This window comes from Heptranchias perlo, chromosome 43 (assembly GCF_035084215.1).
Source record: "Heptranchias perlo isolate sHepPer1 chromosome 43, sHepPer1.hap1, whole genome shotgun sequence".
NCBI classification, from domain to species: domain Eukaryota; kingdom Metazoa; phylum Chordata; class Chondrichthyes; order Hexanchiformes; family Hexanchidae; genus Heptranchias; species Heptranchias perlo.
In genome coordinates this window covers 2,613,228-2,629,437 of record NC_090367.1, presented here as the reverse complement: position 1 = coordinate 2,629,437, position 16,210 = coordinate 2,613,228, and the positions used below count along the sequence as shown (strand labels likewise).

Below are 16,210 nucleotides of genomic sequence, written 5' to 3'. Positions count from 1 at the left end.
CAAGCAACTCCTTAACGAATCAGATCGAAGGATTGTGCAAATTGACAGCGCAAGGAGTGAGAAGGAAATGTAAATTAGAACGGGTGAATTCAATGTCAAATCAGGTACAGAAAGAGAGATAAAGAGGGGGAAAGAAGGGACAGAAAGGAAAAGTTTTTTTAAAAATTAATTTAAAATTTGACATTTTTAAAATCCAACAACAATTAAAACCCGAAGGAATGAGACTCCACACTTGTAATAGTTAATTTTCAGTGCCAGGGAGGTTGACCAGCGGTAATTAACGCTTATCACGTCGTTAAAAGTGTACTTAGACTGAAATGGACAAGACCTAACTTTCTGCGGCGAGTTTAGTTTGTACCTACCACACAAATACAGTAACTTTATGCCGTTCAATGCATTTGAGTGGTGAGGCAGGCAGTGAGATCCTGTTTTTGCGCAGCTAACGGCAGAGCAGCGCCTCTCCGACAGCAACTTCTGGATTTCCAGGTTTAACTGTGCATCTGCCCTCGCCTGAAGTTGCTGTAACATTTGTGCACAAATAACGGCGAACACCATTAGCCTCACTGTTCCAATTTTCATCTTCAGCTGGCGCGAATACTCATTAGTTTAAATTTGCATTCATTAGCATGTCGTTAATTTGAGCACGATGCCACTGCCTGAGTAAACGAGTTGGCTCCTGGAAGCCTCACGCCCCGCCTTACCTCTGCCCCGTGGACTGCGGGCCGCACTAACACAGAATAACAAGCTCTCTCTCTCTCTCTCTCTCTCTCGGGGTGCGACAGGATATTTAAAGCTCTTCTGCTTCATTAAAATGGTCCTCAATTAACACGAAGCACCAGCCGGTCTCCCAGCGGAACCCTTAATTACTGCGAACGATCTGGCAGCTTCTTACACGTTTAGAGAAGGAAGAAAGTGTGTGTAGTTTGTACTCTGTTATTGATCGGCAGATTTCTTCCCCACACCAGGAGTCTGAGATATAAAGAGAGAGTTTCACCCTTAGAACCCGTTTGTAAGATGATCTCAACAACAGTTTCGCACAGAAAGGGTATGAGCATGGTTGCTGTGTGAAATGGTAATGTGAGACTGCAACCAACAGCTTGCATTTATATCGTGCCTTTAATGTACCAAAAACTTCCTAAGCCGCTTCACAGGAGCGTAATCAGACAAAATTTGACACCGAGCCACATAAGGAGATATTAGGACAGGTGACCAAAACCTTGGTCAAAGGGGTAAAGGAGGAAAGAGAGGTGGAGAAATTTAGGGAGGGAATTCCGGAGTTTAGGTCCTAGGCAGCTGAAGGCACGGCCGCCAATGGTGCAAATATGGGCTTAAGGTACTTTGTTAGAATAATCGCTGGGAATTTGCTCAGGAGTTTCTCCGTAACTTCGATGGAAAGCCTGATTCCATGCCTATCCGGGGTCTCCACTAATCCTCCACCAAAGTTACGGCAACCAATCAGGAGAAACTCCAAGGAGATTCCCAGCTTTTGTATCTAACCCGTGCTGTACCTGCCCTGGGAGTGTTTGATGGGACAGTGTAGAGGGAGCTATACTCTGTATCTAACCCCGTGCTGTACCTGCCCTGGGAGTGTTTGATGGGACAGTGTAGAGGGAGCTTTACTCTGTATCTAACCCTGTACCTGCCCTAGGAGTGTTTGATGGGACAGTGTAGAGGGAGCTTTACTCTGTTTCTAACCCGTGCTGTACCTGCCCTGGGAGTGTTTGATGGGACAGTGTAGAGGGAGCTTTACTCTGTATCTGACCCGTGCTGTACCTGCCCTGGGAGTGTTTGATGGGACAGTGTAGAGGGAGCTTTACTCTGTATCTGACCCGTGCTGTACCTGCCCTGGGAGTGTTTGATGGGACAGTGTAGAGGGAGCTTTACTCTGTATCTGACCTGCGCTGTACCTGCCCTGGGAGTGTTTCCTATTCATGCCATGTTGAACAAAATGATAAACCCATATAAAGAACGGCTTTATCAGTTTCTGACGAACACTGCAAAGCAAATCCCATCATCATATCCTTCAATTCCTTCTCACTAGAAACACATCGCACTGTCTCCTCAACCAATTTACATTTACCAGGGAAAGGCACTGAAGTGGATCCGTTGGGTGAAAAGTTCCTATGACTTCCCTTCTAACCCCTAACTTCCTGATTTTTAACCTGTGTTCGAACCCTCCCCAAGGGTGAGCAATTTCCCAGATCAACTTAGTCAATTCTCTTGAAAACTTCAGTAAGGTCACCTTAAGATCTCCTCATTCCCAAGGAAAACCAATCCAAACTTTCTTAACCTTTCCTCATATCTCGCATTCCTTGAATCCCCTTAATCGTTCAATCCTGCTTGTCCCGAGGGCAATACGAGTGGGGAAGGGGGGGGTGGTTAATACATCAACTTTAAGGAGGGTAATTGAACCCAGCTGGGTTTTTAATTCTAAACAGCTTTAGTTTATTTTTAAAAATAGTTCCAGTTTTTCCCTCCTCCCCAGATATCGACTCTTCCTGGGGTCTTGTTTCACGGGTGTTAGTGTCCCCTCCAGTACCCCATCCAAATGCCCGTTCTTCATGCATGAGTCTAGGCTGTGAGAGTCGCAGGTTATTCAATCCTGAAAAGTCTCACGGCCGAGCCCAATGCTGTCCTCGTGCGCACTTTCCAGCGGGTGTCAACGGAGAGTGATCAGGAGCAGGAACCCTGGCTGCTTTCTCCCCCCTCCTTAGGTCAGGGGCACTGAGGCTGGAGCTGCTGCTCCGATTGAGGTCAACTAACTCAGTACAGACCAGAAGTTGAACCAAGGAAACCATCTTATGACAGACGTGGTGCGTTTACTCACCAAGCCATCAGGTGTGTGTGGATTGTACGCTGAAAGCTAGTTCCTTGTGGTGCTGGTCCCTTTAATTCCTTCGTGACGATCGGGCTTGAGATATCCTCTGAGGGGCTGGACTGTGGCCAACTATCTGGAAATTAAATAAAAATGAATTGGAAGGAAATGATCTTTGGAAAATCAACTTTTTCACTATTTTGGCTGCGTTTCAAAGATTCTTAACTTGGCTCATTAAAACATAATGTACATCTCTTAAATCTTTCAATCTGATGGTTCCAACCAATTCCCAAATTTGTTTTGCTTATGCCTTTAGTGGTATTTAGGAAATGCTGTCAAGCTGTCCCAGTGGCTTAGTAAGTAGTTAGGCACTAACTGGTATAGTACTGAGCTATAACCCAACCAAGACAGTCCCATAGTTCAATCCTTGCTCTGTGCAGCATTTGCTGATCTTAGCTGAGGTAACACAATTAGCCTTTGTATTCCTATGATTGGGAGAGAGAAAATCAGCTATGGTTCCTGCTCCTGATCACTATTCACTGAGCTCCTCTGTGATGTCAAGCAATCTGGAAACAGTCAATGTCCAGAGAGAAAGACTTGCATTTATATAGCGCCTTTCACAAACATAGAACATCCCAAAGTGCTTTACAACCAATTAAAAATTTTTTTAAAGGGTTCCTGATGAAACAACATCCTCTTTGAAAGGGGTCTTGATTACAAGACTTAGTTGCTCTTCTTCGAACGGTGCCGTGGAATCTTTTACGTCCACTTGAGGAGGCAGATGGGACTGTTTAATGTCTCATCCCGAAAGACGGCCCCTCCGACAGTGCAGCACTCCCTCAGTACTGGCACCGGGGACTATCAGGCTGGACTTGGTGCTCAAGTCTCTGGAGTGGGACTTGATCCCACAGCTTTCTGACTCAGAGGCGAGAGTGCTACCCACTGAGCCAAGGTGCTAGAGGGTGTCTTCGGAACTGTACAATCAATGCTCTCAAGAGGGGATTGGAAGGGGAAAAATAGGAAATAAATGTCTAAAAAAGAATTTAAAACTTACCATGACTAGAGTTTTGCTGTGACTTCCTTTCTAAAGCTTGTTGAAGGAATGTTTAGACATTTATTCAGTGCTAAATTCCAACCCATGTTTTTACCGCCTTCATGGGTTTCCTTAACGACCACTGCAAAATGGCTCTCGGGATATCTCCCAGATATGGTATCCTATTGGAGGCCAGCTACACATCAACTGGGGAGCAATTAGCAATGGCTCCATGGAAACGCTCCACAGAGGTTAAACCCGTTATAAAACGGCACCAGCCATGTTCAACACTGTGGCTACAAGAGCATGGCAGAGGCATTCTGTGTCTCCTCAAAATCGCTATACCATCTGTAAGGCTCCATCTCTTCAATTGGTTCACTGTTACTGTTGGATGAGGGCAAGCTGACCGCTTTTTAATAAACGAGTGGACCTCCCCGCGGAATTGTTTGCAGCAAATCTGAGGTCTGAAGCAAGGGTTGTGATGTTTGACTGCTAACCTAGCCTGTCATATGTCCCAGAGTCATATAGAGAGAAAGAAAGAGTAAAGGACAAAGGGGAAAAGAGAGGTACTCAGAAAGAATTAAAGAGCTAGAAAAAAATTAGAAACAATTGTTTTTTTTTACATTTGTCTGTGAGCAACTAATATTACATTTTAGTCATTACCTATCACATAACAATATATATTCTTAGCACAGTGCAATCCTGATTAAGGATGTAACACTTTGCTGAGTATTGTTTTCATCAAGATTCTTGACAACTGTTAAAAAAAAAATCCAATTTGTGGTATTTGTGCCTGAGTGCATCCAATCATTTTCACGGGCTTGGTAAGGAGTTCACTCTTGCACAGTATACAGCCCCTGCATAGTACACTCCCCACCCACAGCAATCCAAACACAAATCACTCCGGGAATGCAAGCTGTTTTTTTAGTTTGCTTGTGTTGGGAGGGTAATTTTGTGCTGATCAAAGTGAGGGATTGTGGTGCTGGGGCTCATAGAAATCTTACAGCACAGAAGGAGGCCATTTGACTCATCGTGCCTGGGTCGGCTCTTTGAAAGAGCCATCCAATTAGTCCCACGTCCCCTTGTTCGTCCAAAACCGGGTTAACGTGGAGGTCCTGTCGATCTTAATGGCAGGGCCTTATTTAAATAAATATGTGCACCCTGACACCCGGCCAGATTGACGGCCTGGCTGGCGGGTGGGAGTAGGAAATTAGAGGCAGGAGGCCGGGTTAAAATCGACTCCGGTGCACGTGTTTTCATTCCCACAAACAAAATTGCATTTTCAGGAATTGCACATTTCAAAATGACCATTCCTGCCACTTTGTTAACAGGTTTTTTATTAAGAAGAAGACCAGAGCCCTTGATGTTTACCAGTGATCCAATCTGGAAAGTGCATGTGTAAATGTTGTTTGAGGTTCAGGCTCAGCAGTGATTGCTCGTCACGGTGACAATCACTATATAGAGACTTGAGCACAAAACCTAGACCGACACTCCCGGTGCCAGTACAGAGGGAGTGCTGCCTCTGTCAGAGGTGCCGTCTTTCAGATGAGATGTTAAACCGAGGTCCCATCTGCCCTCTCAGGTGGATGTTAAAGATCCCAATGCTATTTGGAAGAGCAGGAGAGTTCTCCCCGGTGTCCTGGGGCCAATATTTAACCCTCAACCAGCAGCACTAAAAAAAAAACTGATTATCTGGTCATTATCACATTGGTGTTTGTGGGATCTTGCTGTGTGCAAATTGACTGCCGCGTTTCCCTACATTATAACAGTGACTACACTTCAAAAGTACTTCATTGGCTGTAAAGCGCTTTGGGATGTCCTGAGATCGTGAAAGGAGCGATATAAATGCACGTCCTTTCCTTTGTATAGGCTCACTCATGAAGAACAGCAACTTAGATGAGATACTGGAGGGTACCCATAGCTTAGCAAGAGTCAGTGCCTTCAGAAGAGGAGAGGAGGGAGTTGAGGCAGAAGTGAAACAAATTAGAATGCAGTCTGATCACTTTGGTTGCTCAAAGCAAAATGTGACTGAATATTCGACTCCGTGACAAGAGAGACCCTCAGTTTCAGGTGGTCTGACCCTGTGATGGATGCGTTTATTAATAACTTTCCGTGTTAGCTGCCAAGATGACAACTGATGTCCCTCTCCTGTCCCTCTAGGGGACAGCAACCAAACAGCTTGCTCCAGTCCCACAGGGCTCGGTGTCAGCTTGTCCAACAGCTTGGCAAACCTCTGCGGACTTCCTCTTTAACGGAAGACAAGAAAGGCACAGACAGACCAATCAAACGGTGAAAGTGCCATAAAATTACCACTTCAAAAACAGAAGGAAAAAAAGCAGTTTTTAATGCACTAAAACGAAACACTCTTGATCAGTCTGACCCGCTTGTTTTTTCTGAATGTTCTTGCTGTTAAAAGATCTCCTTACCCTGATGTACAGGAGCTATTTATTGGTGCAGCTTAGGCATATAGTTACCACGGAAACTAATTTTGTACAGAGACCTTTTATCTGATCCATTAGGCCTTTGTTCTTGGATCCCCACTCTCTTTGCTGTTAACGCACGGTAAATTAAATTGAGGCGCTGCTGTCCTTTTAACCTGGTCGACACTCAGCATTCTCGGAATCACTGCTCCCCCCCCCCCCCCGACCGCCCCACCGTCTCTCAACATTATTTTGTTCTGATTTGCTCCCTATCTCTCCTGCAGGAGCTGACTCCACCTGGCTTTATGTCTCCATGACCGATGGCAGCCCTCCGTACCTTGCTAAAGTGACCATCCTTTCATACGCAGTGAGTGTTGGCAGGATATTCGATCTGGAAGAGGGGGGGGCATCACAGCTTGGTATGCAAAGCTGGGAATTTCAGACAGCACAATAGACCCTTTTACGGTCCTACGTGGCTTTAGTATGCATCGGCTATGGCTCAGCAGTAGCACTCTCGCCTCTGAGTCAGAAGGTTGTGGGTTCATAGTCCCACTCCAGAGACTTGAGACAAAATCTTTGCTGACACTCCCAGCGCAGTACTGAGCGAGTGCTGCACTGTCGGAGGTACTGCCTTTTGGATGAGATGTTAAACTGAGGCCCCCGTTGGCCCTATCCAGGGTGGACGTAGAAGATCCCATGGCACTCTATTTCAAAGAAGAGCTGGGGAGTTCTCCCTGGTGTCCTGGGCCCATATTTATCCCTCAACCAACATCACTAAAGCAGATTATCTGGTCGTTATCACATTGCTGTTTGTGGGAGCTTGCTGTGAGCAAATTGGCTGCCTCTGGGGTAGAGAATTCCACAGATTCACAACCCGATGAGTGAAGAAATGTTTCCTCATCTCAGTCTCAAAAGGATATGGGGATAGGGTTAGATGAAGTAGGGTGGGAGGAGGCTCGTGCGGAGCAGAGACCAGTTGGGCTGAATGGCCTGTTCCTGTGCTGTAAATTCAATGTAATTCTATTTTTATAATTATTTTAAGAAGATATTCAACACAGGCTCGCCAACTAACAGTTTAGGTTCCACACGTCCAAAATGGAGTCATATAACCAACACAAAAAGTAAATAAAAACCTGCTGAAATATAGAGCCTAAACAGAGCTCCGTGCCCCCAGTGCCTAGTTTAAATAAATACTTTTAATCTATTACAGATATGCTACATGCACACCAATCTTCTTCACATTGCAGGAGGTGCAGTTGAACCAATACACCGGTGCGGAGCTGCTCTATTTTAGAATATGTGAACATAACGAAAAGTTATTAAAAGCCAGTCGAGCTTATCCCTCTAGAACTCCAGACCATCTAGCTCACCCAGCCCAGGATCCAACTCACCCGGGCTGGCATCCAATCCCACATCCAACTCACTCAGACCCACGTCCAACTCACCCAGACCCACGTCCAACTCACCCAGACCCATGCCCAACTCACCCAGTCCCACATCCAACTCACCCAGTCCCACATCCAACTCACCCAGATCCACATCCAACTTACCCAGATCCACGTCCAACTCACCCAGATCCACGTCCAACTCACCCAGACCCACGCCCAACTCACCCAGTCCCACATCCAACTCACCCAGTCCCACATCCAACTCACCCAGTCCCACATCCAACTCACCCAGTCCCACATCCAACTCACCCAGTCCCACATCCAACTCACCCAGACACACATCCAACTCACCCAGTCCCACATCCAACTCACCCAGTCCCACATCCAACTCACCCAGTCCCACATCCAACTCACCCAGTCCCACATCCAACTCACCCAGTCCCACATCCAACTCACCCAGTCCCACATCCAACTCACGCAGACACACATCCAACTCACCCAGTCCCACATCCAACTCACCCAGTCCCACATCCAACTCACCCAGTCCCACATCCAACTCACCCAGACCCACATCCAACTCACCCAGTCCCACATCCAACTCACCCAGTCCCACATCCAACTCACCCAGCCCCACATCCAACTCACCCAGATCCACATCCAACTCACCCAGTCCCACATCCAACTCACCCAGTCCCACATCCAACTCACCCAGACACACATCCAACTCACCCAGTCCCACATCCAACTCACCCAGTCCCACATCCAACTCACCCAGTCCCACATCCAACTCACCCAGTCCCACATCCAACTCACCCAGATCCACATCCAACTCACCCAGTCCCACATCCAACTCACCCAGTCCCACATCCAACTCACCCAGTCCCACATCCAACTCACCCAGTCCCACATCCAACTCACCCAGATCCACATCCAACTCACCCAGATCCACATCCAACTCACCCAGACCCACGTCCAACTCACTCAGATCCACATCCAACTCACCCAGATCCACATCCAACTCACCCAGACCCACGTCCAACTCACCCAGTCCCACATCCAACTCACCCAGCCCCACATCCAACTCACCCAGTCCAACGTCCAACTCACCCAGACCCACGTCCAACTCACCCAGTCCCACGCCCAACTCACCCAGTCCCACATCCAACTCACCCAGTCCCACATCCAACTCACCCAGGCCCACATCCAACTCACCCAGATCCACGTCCAACTCACCCAGACCCACGTCCAACTCACCCAGTCCCACGTCCAACTCACCCAGCCCCACGTCCAACTCACCCAGCCCAACGTCCAACTCACCCAGACCCACGTCCAACTCACCCAGTCCCACGCCCAACTCACCCAGTCCCACGCCCAACTCACCCAGTCCCACGCCCAACTCACCCAGTCCCACGCCCAACTCACCCAGTCCCACGCCCAACTCACCCAGTCCCACGTCCAACTCACCCAGTCCCACATCCAACTCACCCAGTCCCACATCCAACTCACCCAGTCCCACATCCAACTCACCCAGACCCACATCCAACTCACCCAGGCCCACATCCAACTCACCCAGACCCACATCCAACTCACTCAGACCCACATCCAACTCACCCAGTCCCACGTCCAACTCACCCAGACCCACGTCCAACTCACCCAGACCCACGTCCAACTCACTCAGACCCACGTCCAACTCACCCAGCCCCACGTCCAACTCACCCAGTCCCACATCCAACTCACCCAGCCCCACATCCAACTCACCCAGCCCCACGTCCAACTCACCCAGCCCCACATCCAACTCACCCAGACCCACATCCAACTCACCCAGTCCCACATCCAACTCACTCAGACCCACATCCAACTCACTCAGACCCACATCCAACTCACCCAGACCCACATCCAACTCACCCAGTCCCACATCCAACTCACCCAGACCCACATCCAACTCAACCAGATCCATGCCCAACTCAACCAGATCCATGCCCAACTCAACCAGATCCATGGCCAACTCAGCGAGACCCACATCCAACTCAGCGAGACCCACATCCAACTCAGCGAGACCCACATCCAACTCAGCGAGACCCACATCCAACTCAGCGAGACCCACATCCAACTCAGCGAGACCCACATCCAACTCACTCAGACCCACATCCAACTTATCCAGACCCACATCCAACACACCCAGTCCAACGTCCAACTCACCCAGTCCCTCGTCCAACTCACCCAGACCCACATCCAACTCACCCAGATCCACATCCAACTCACTCAGACCCACATCCAACTCACCCAGTCCCACATCCAACTCACCCAGACCCACATCCAACTCACCCAACCCCACATCCAACTCACCCAGTCCCACATCCAACTCACCCAGTCCCACATCCAACTCACCCAGACCCACATCCAACTCACCCAGTCCCACATCCAACTCACCCAGTCCCACATCCAACTCACTCAGACCCACATCCAACTCACGCAGCCTCACATCCAACTCACCCAGACCCACATCCAACTCACCCAGTCCCACATCCAAATCACCCAGTCCCACATCCAACTCACCCAGTCCCACATCCAACTCACCCAGATCCACATCCAACTCACCCAGACCCACATCCAACTCACCCAGTCCCACATCCAACTCACCCAGTCCCACATCCAACTCACCCAGTCCCACATCCAACTCACCCAGTCCCACATCCAACTCACCCAGTCCCACATTCAACTCACTCAGACCCACATCCAACTCACCCAGTCCCACATCCAACTCACCCAGTCCCACATTCAACTCACTCAGACCCACATCCAACTCACCCAGTCCCACATCCAACTCACCCAGTCCCACATCCAACTCACCCAGTCCCACATCCAACTCACCCAGTCCCACATCCAACTCACCCAGATCCACATCCAACTCACCCAGTCCCACATCCAACTCACCCAGATCCACATCCAACTCACCCAGACCCACATCCAACTCACCCAGTCCCACATCCAACTCACCCAGTCCCACATTCAACTCACTCAGACCCACATCCAACTCACCCAGACCCACATCCAACTCACCCAGTCCCACATCCAACTCACCCAGTCCCACATTCAACTCACTCAGACCCACATCCAACTCACCCAGACCCACATCCAACTCACCCAGACCCACATCCAACTCACCCAGTCCCACATCCAACTCACCCAGTCCCACATCCAACTCACCCAGTCCCACATTCAACTCACTCAGACCCACATCCAACTCACCCAGACCCACATCCAACTCACCCAGACCCACATCCAACTCACCCAGATCCACATCCAACTCACCCAGTCCCACATTCAACTCACTCAGACCCACATCCAACTCACCCAGATCCACATCCAACTCACCCAGACCCACATCCAACTCACCCAGTCCCACATTCAACTCACTCAGACCCACATCCAACTCACCCAGATCCACATCCAACTCACCCAGTCCCACATCCAACTCACCCAGTCCCACATTCAACTCACTCAGACCCACATCCAACTCATCCAGCCCCACATCCAACTCACGCAGCCTCACATCCAACTCACGCAGCCTCACATCCAACTCACCCAGTCCCACATCCAACTCACCCAGTCCCACATCCAACTCACCCAGCCCCACATCCAACTCACGCAGCCTCACATCCAACTCACCCAGTCCCACATCCAACTCACCCAGTCCCACATCCAACTCACCCAGCCCCACATCCAACTTACGCAGCCTCACATCCAACTCACCCAGTCCCACATCCAGCTCACCCAGACCCATGCCCAACTCACCCAGACCCACATCCAACTCACTCAGACCCACATTCAACTCACTCAGACCCACATCCAACTCACCCAGCCCCACATCCAACTCACGCAGCCTCACATCCAACTCACGCAGCCTCACATCCAACTCACCCAGTCCCACATCCAACTCACCCAGCCCCACATCCAACTCACGCAGCCCCACGTCCAACTCACCCAGTCCCACATCCAACTCACCCAGACCCACGCCCAACTCACCCAGACCCACATCCAACTCACCCAGTCCCACATCCAACTCACGCAGCCCCACATCCAACTCACGCAGCCTCACATCCAACTCACCCAGTCCCACATCCAACTCACCCAGACCCACATTCAACTCACCCAGTCCCACATTCAACTCACTCAGACCCACATCCAACTCACCCAGACCCACATCCAACTCACCCAGTCCCACATTCAACTCACTCAGACCCACATCCAACTCACCCAGTCCCACATTCAACTCACTCAGACCCACATCCAACTCACCCAGTCCCACATCCAACTCACTCAGACCCACATCCAACTCACCCAGTCCCACATTCAACTCACTCAGACCCACATCCAACTCACCCAGTCCCACATTCAACTCACTCAGACCCACATCCAACTCACGCAGCCTCACATCCAACTCACGCAGCCTCACATCCAACTCAACCAGTCCCACATCCAACTCACCCAGTCCCACATCCAACTCACCCAGCCCCACATCCAACTCACCCAGACCCACATCCAACTCACCCAGTCCCACATCCAACTCACCCAGTCCCACATCCAACTCACCCAGTCCCACATCCAACTCACCCAGTCCCACATCCAACTCACCCAGCCCCACATCCAACTCACTCAGACCCACATCCAACTCACCCAGCCCCACATCCAACTCACCCAGCCCCACATCCAACTCACCCAGACCCACATCCAACTCACCCAGTCCCACATCCAACTCACCCAGACCCACATCCAACTCACCCAGTCCCACATCCAACTCACCCAGACCCACGCCCAACTCACCCAGTCCCACATCCAACTCACCCAGTCCCACATCCAACTCACCCAGACCCACATCCAACTCACCCAGACCCACATCCAACTCACCCAGCCCCACATCCAACTCACCCAGCCCCACATCCAACTCACCCAGTCCCACATCCAACTCACCCAGTCCCACATCCAACTCACCCAGTCCCACATCCAACTCACCCAGTCCCACATCCAACTCACCCAGTCCCACATCCAACTCACCCAGTCCCACATCCAACTCACCCAGCCCCACATCCAACTCACTCAGACCCACATCCAACTCACCCAGTCCCACATCCAACTCACCCAGTCCCACATCCAACTCACCCAGTCCCACATCCAACTCACCCAGTCCCACATCCAACTCACCCAAACCCACATCCAACTCACCCAGTCCCACATCCAACTCACCCAGTCCCACATCCAACTCACCCAGCCCCACATCCAACTCACTCAGACCCACATCCAACTCACCCAGTCCCACATCCAACTCACCCAGTCCCACATCCAACTCACCCAGTCCCACATCCAACTCACCCAGTCCCACATCCAACTCACCCAAACCCACATCCAACTCACCCAGTCCCACATCCAACTCACCCAGTCCCACATCCAACTCACCCAAACCCACATCCAACTCACCCAGACCCACATCCAACTCACCCAAACCCATGCCCAACTCACCCAGCCCCACATCCAACTCACGCAGTCTCACATCCAACTCACCCAGTCCCACATCCAACTCATCCAAACCCATGCCCAACTCACCCAGCCCCACATCCAACTTACCCAAACCCATGCCCAACTCACAGACCCACATCCAACTTACCCAGACCCACATCCAACTCACCCAGACCCACATCCAACTTACCCAAACCCATGCCCAACTCACAGACCCACATCCAACTTACCCAAACCCATGCCCAACTCATCCAGGCCCACATTCAACTCACCCAGCCCCACATCCAACTTACCCAAACCCATGCCCAACTCACCCAGGCCCACATCCAACTCACCCAGACCCACATCCAACTCACCAGCCCTACATCCAATGCACCCAGCCCAACATTAAACTCACATAGCCCGGTATCCAACTCAGCCACCCCAGCACACTTGAGATGACCTTGTTGCTCTTTTCCTGACCCTTTGCACTGCGTATATATCTCTTTTGAAGGTGGCAGCCGGAATTGAACCCAGTACTTTTGGTGATGCCTGACCAATGTATTTCAAAGCCTCAGCATAAGTTCTGTAGACTTATTAGGGGTGATTTTGTGAGGTAGCACCACTGTCTGGGAGCCTCTCTAGATGTGAGCACAGCTTGAAGACAGGGCTGTAGCACTGTAAGCTCGATTTTCTAACCCCCGCTTGCTCTAGCAGCAGAGCTTTGCAAAGTTATCCCTAAACCCCACGGTTCCGGCTATGATCTCAACATTCTGTCTCCTTTTTAATTGCTTCTCCACGTTTGTATCGACAGTACAAATGGCGATTCTGCAGTTACTCCCAGGAACCTTTCAAGGTCTCCCTTTTATTAATTCTATTCCCTTCATTGTACACCTGATATGCAGTACTTTGCATTGTCAGTGTTACATTTAATCTGCCATTCATCTGCTCATTTGCATAACTGATCCTAATCCTTCTGCCAAATCTTAATTATATTCTCCGTCCCTAGTGCGCTCACTATTTATCTGTAAATTAGTTTCTGCATCCAATTAGAAACATAGGAGCAGGAGGGAGGCCATTCAGCCCCTCGAGCCTGTTGCGCCATTCAATGAGATCATGGCTGATCTGTATCCTAACTCCATCCACCCCCCTTGGCTCCATATCTCTTAATACCCTTGGCTAGCAAAAAATCTATCAATCTCAGATTTAAAATGATTAATCGAGCTGGCACCTACTGCTTTTTCTGGGAGAGAGTTCCCCACTTCTACCACCCTTTGTTTCCTAACTTCTCCCCTGAATGGCCTGGCTCTGATTTTAAGGTTCTGCCCCCTTGTCCTCGACTCCCCCCACCAGCGGGGAAAAGTTTCTCGCTATCTACCCTATCAATTCCTTTCAAAATCCTAAAAACCTCAGTCACATCACCCCCTTAACCTTCTATATTCCAGGGAATACAAACCTTGTTTATTTAATCTCTCCTCAGAATCTAACCTTTGGAGCCCTGGTAACATTCTGGTGGATCAATTATGTTGATAAGAAACAAAGGTGCATAAAAAAACCGCAAATGGTCAGCTTGAGTTTGTCTGACTAGGAAGCATTTAACTAAACACATATGGCAGTGTAGCATTGTGGTACTGTTGGTGGACTCGTCATCAAGCGGCCTGGACTAATAATCCAGAGAATGCGAGTTCAAATCCCACTGTAGCAGTATGAGTATTTTAATTCAGTTTAAAATCTGGAAATAAAAAAAAAGTTACTGTAATCAGTAAAAGTAACCGTGAAGAGTTGGGATTGCTGTAAAAACCCAACTGGTTTACTAATGCCTTTTAGGGAAGGAAACCTGCTGTCCTTACCCGGTCTGGGCCTATATGTCACTCCAGTCCCCACACTAAAGTGGTTGACTCTTAACAGCCTCTGAAGTGGTTTCTCGGAAGTGCGGCCAGTGACTATGGAACTATATCCAAATGTGAACCTTCTGGAGGGACGAAGAATGGGAGGAGGGTGGGGGGATAAAGTTTTACGATAGCCTGACCACATTGACTTTCAGTAGCTGCTGCACGATGTGACCTGAAACATTATTACTCAAATGCCTGGCTTTAGCAGAGAAAGGCCCAGATTTAGCTGATAGTGCCCTCGCTCTGCCTCACTAATAGGACCTGTGGCCTTTTGTGTACAGTGTGTAAGACTGATTTCTCCATGGCTCTGAAAGTAAAAGGGCAGGCTTTAGGACAAAGTCGGTGTAATATCTGCCCCGGAAATTTCATTCAAATCTCTCCCAGGCCCTTTCTGGCTGGGTCGTTTCTTCCTTTGAACGCACAGCAAAAGTAATTGACCTGAGCGCCTGATTCCAACTACCCCTGCTGGGAAAATCCGAGGATTACTGTAATAGAAAAGTGGGGATTCTATTCTTCTGAAAAGTGGAAAAATTTAAGGAAAACAATGGGAACTGTCAGCGTGTGGGCAGTAGGCTGAGTAATCTTTTTATCGGCGTACAAAAGCATGTTTGTGTTTGAGCCGAATGCCTCACTGCTGTTCTAACTAAGCCAAAAATCCCTGGTCTGGGGAGAGGCGGACTTTCAGGCTTTATGACCTCTCCAAAGAGGCCCATGATCTCTCATGATGATTGTAAGAGGGCAGCTCGTTAGGAGGTTGGCGGAAGAAAGGGAATAAAGGATAAAAATATGAATGTAAAGAACCGAAGCCAACTTTGACCATTTGCAAAACTCAGAGGCTCGTGTGGCCCAAATGTATGTTGGGTATGGGAAAGAATCCAGTCTGTGTGTAGAAGCTTTACTCTGCAAAAACATCATGGACATTACTGAATATTTAGCACCCTGTTATGATTTTTAAACTTTAAATTTAAGAGTTCAGTGTAGAAAGTGCAGAGAGTTAACGATGATCCAATAATAGAACTTCCATCATCTCCAATTATACACCAGGACTTTTGCAGGACAAAGCCTTGTGTGGGAAGTGGCCTAATTGGATAGCTCACTAACATTCCCCTCGCGTTACATAAATTAACCTCACAGCACAAGAGGGCATTTAAAAAAAATCATTCTCGGGA

The 16,210-nt window shown here is 49.3% G+C and overlaps 1 long non-coding RNA gene across 1 annotated transcript in view; it reads left to right on the top strand.

Moving 5' to 3' along the window:
- The window catches only part of LOC137306410 (uncharacterized), a 36,861-nt gene that overhangs the window by 3,918 nt on the left and 16,733 nt on the right, over nucleotides 1–16,210 (top strand). Inside the window, exon 2 of the long non-coding RNA XR_010958872.1 lies at nucleotides 6,553–6,635. This is a non-coding gene — a long non-coding RNA (uncharacterized lncRNA). The remainder of the gene's footprint in view (nucleotides 1–6,552; nucleotides 6,636–16,210) is intronic.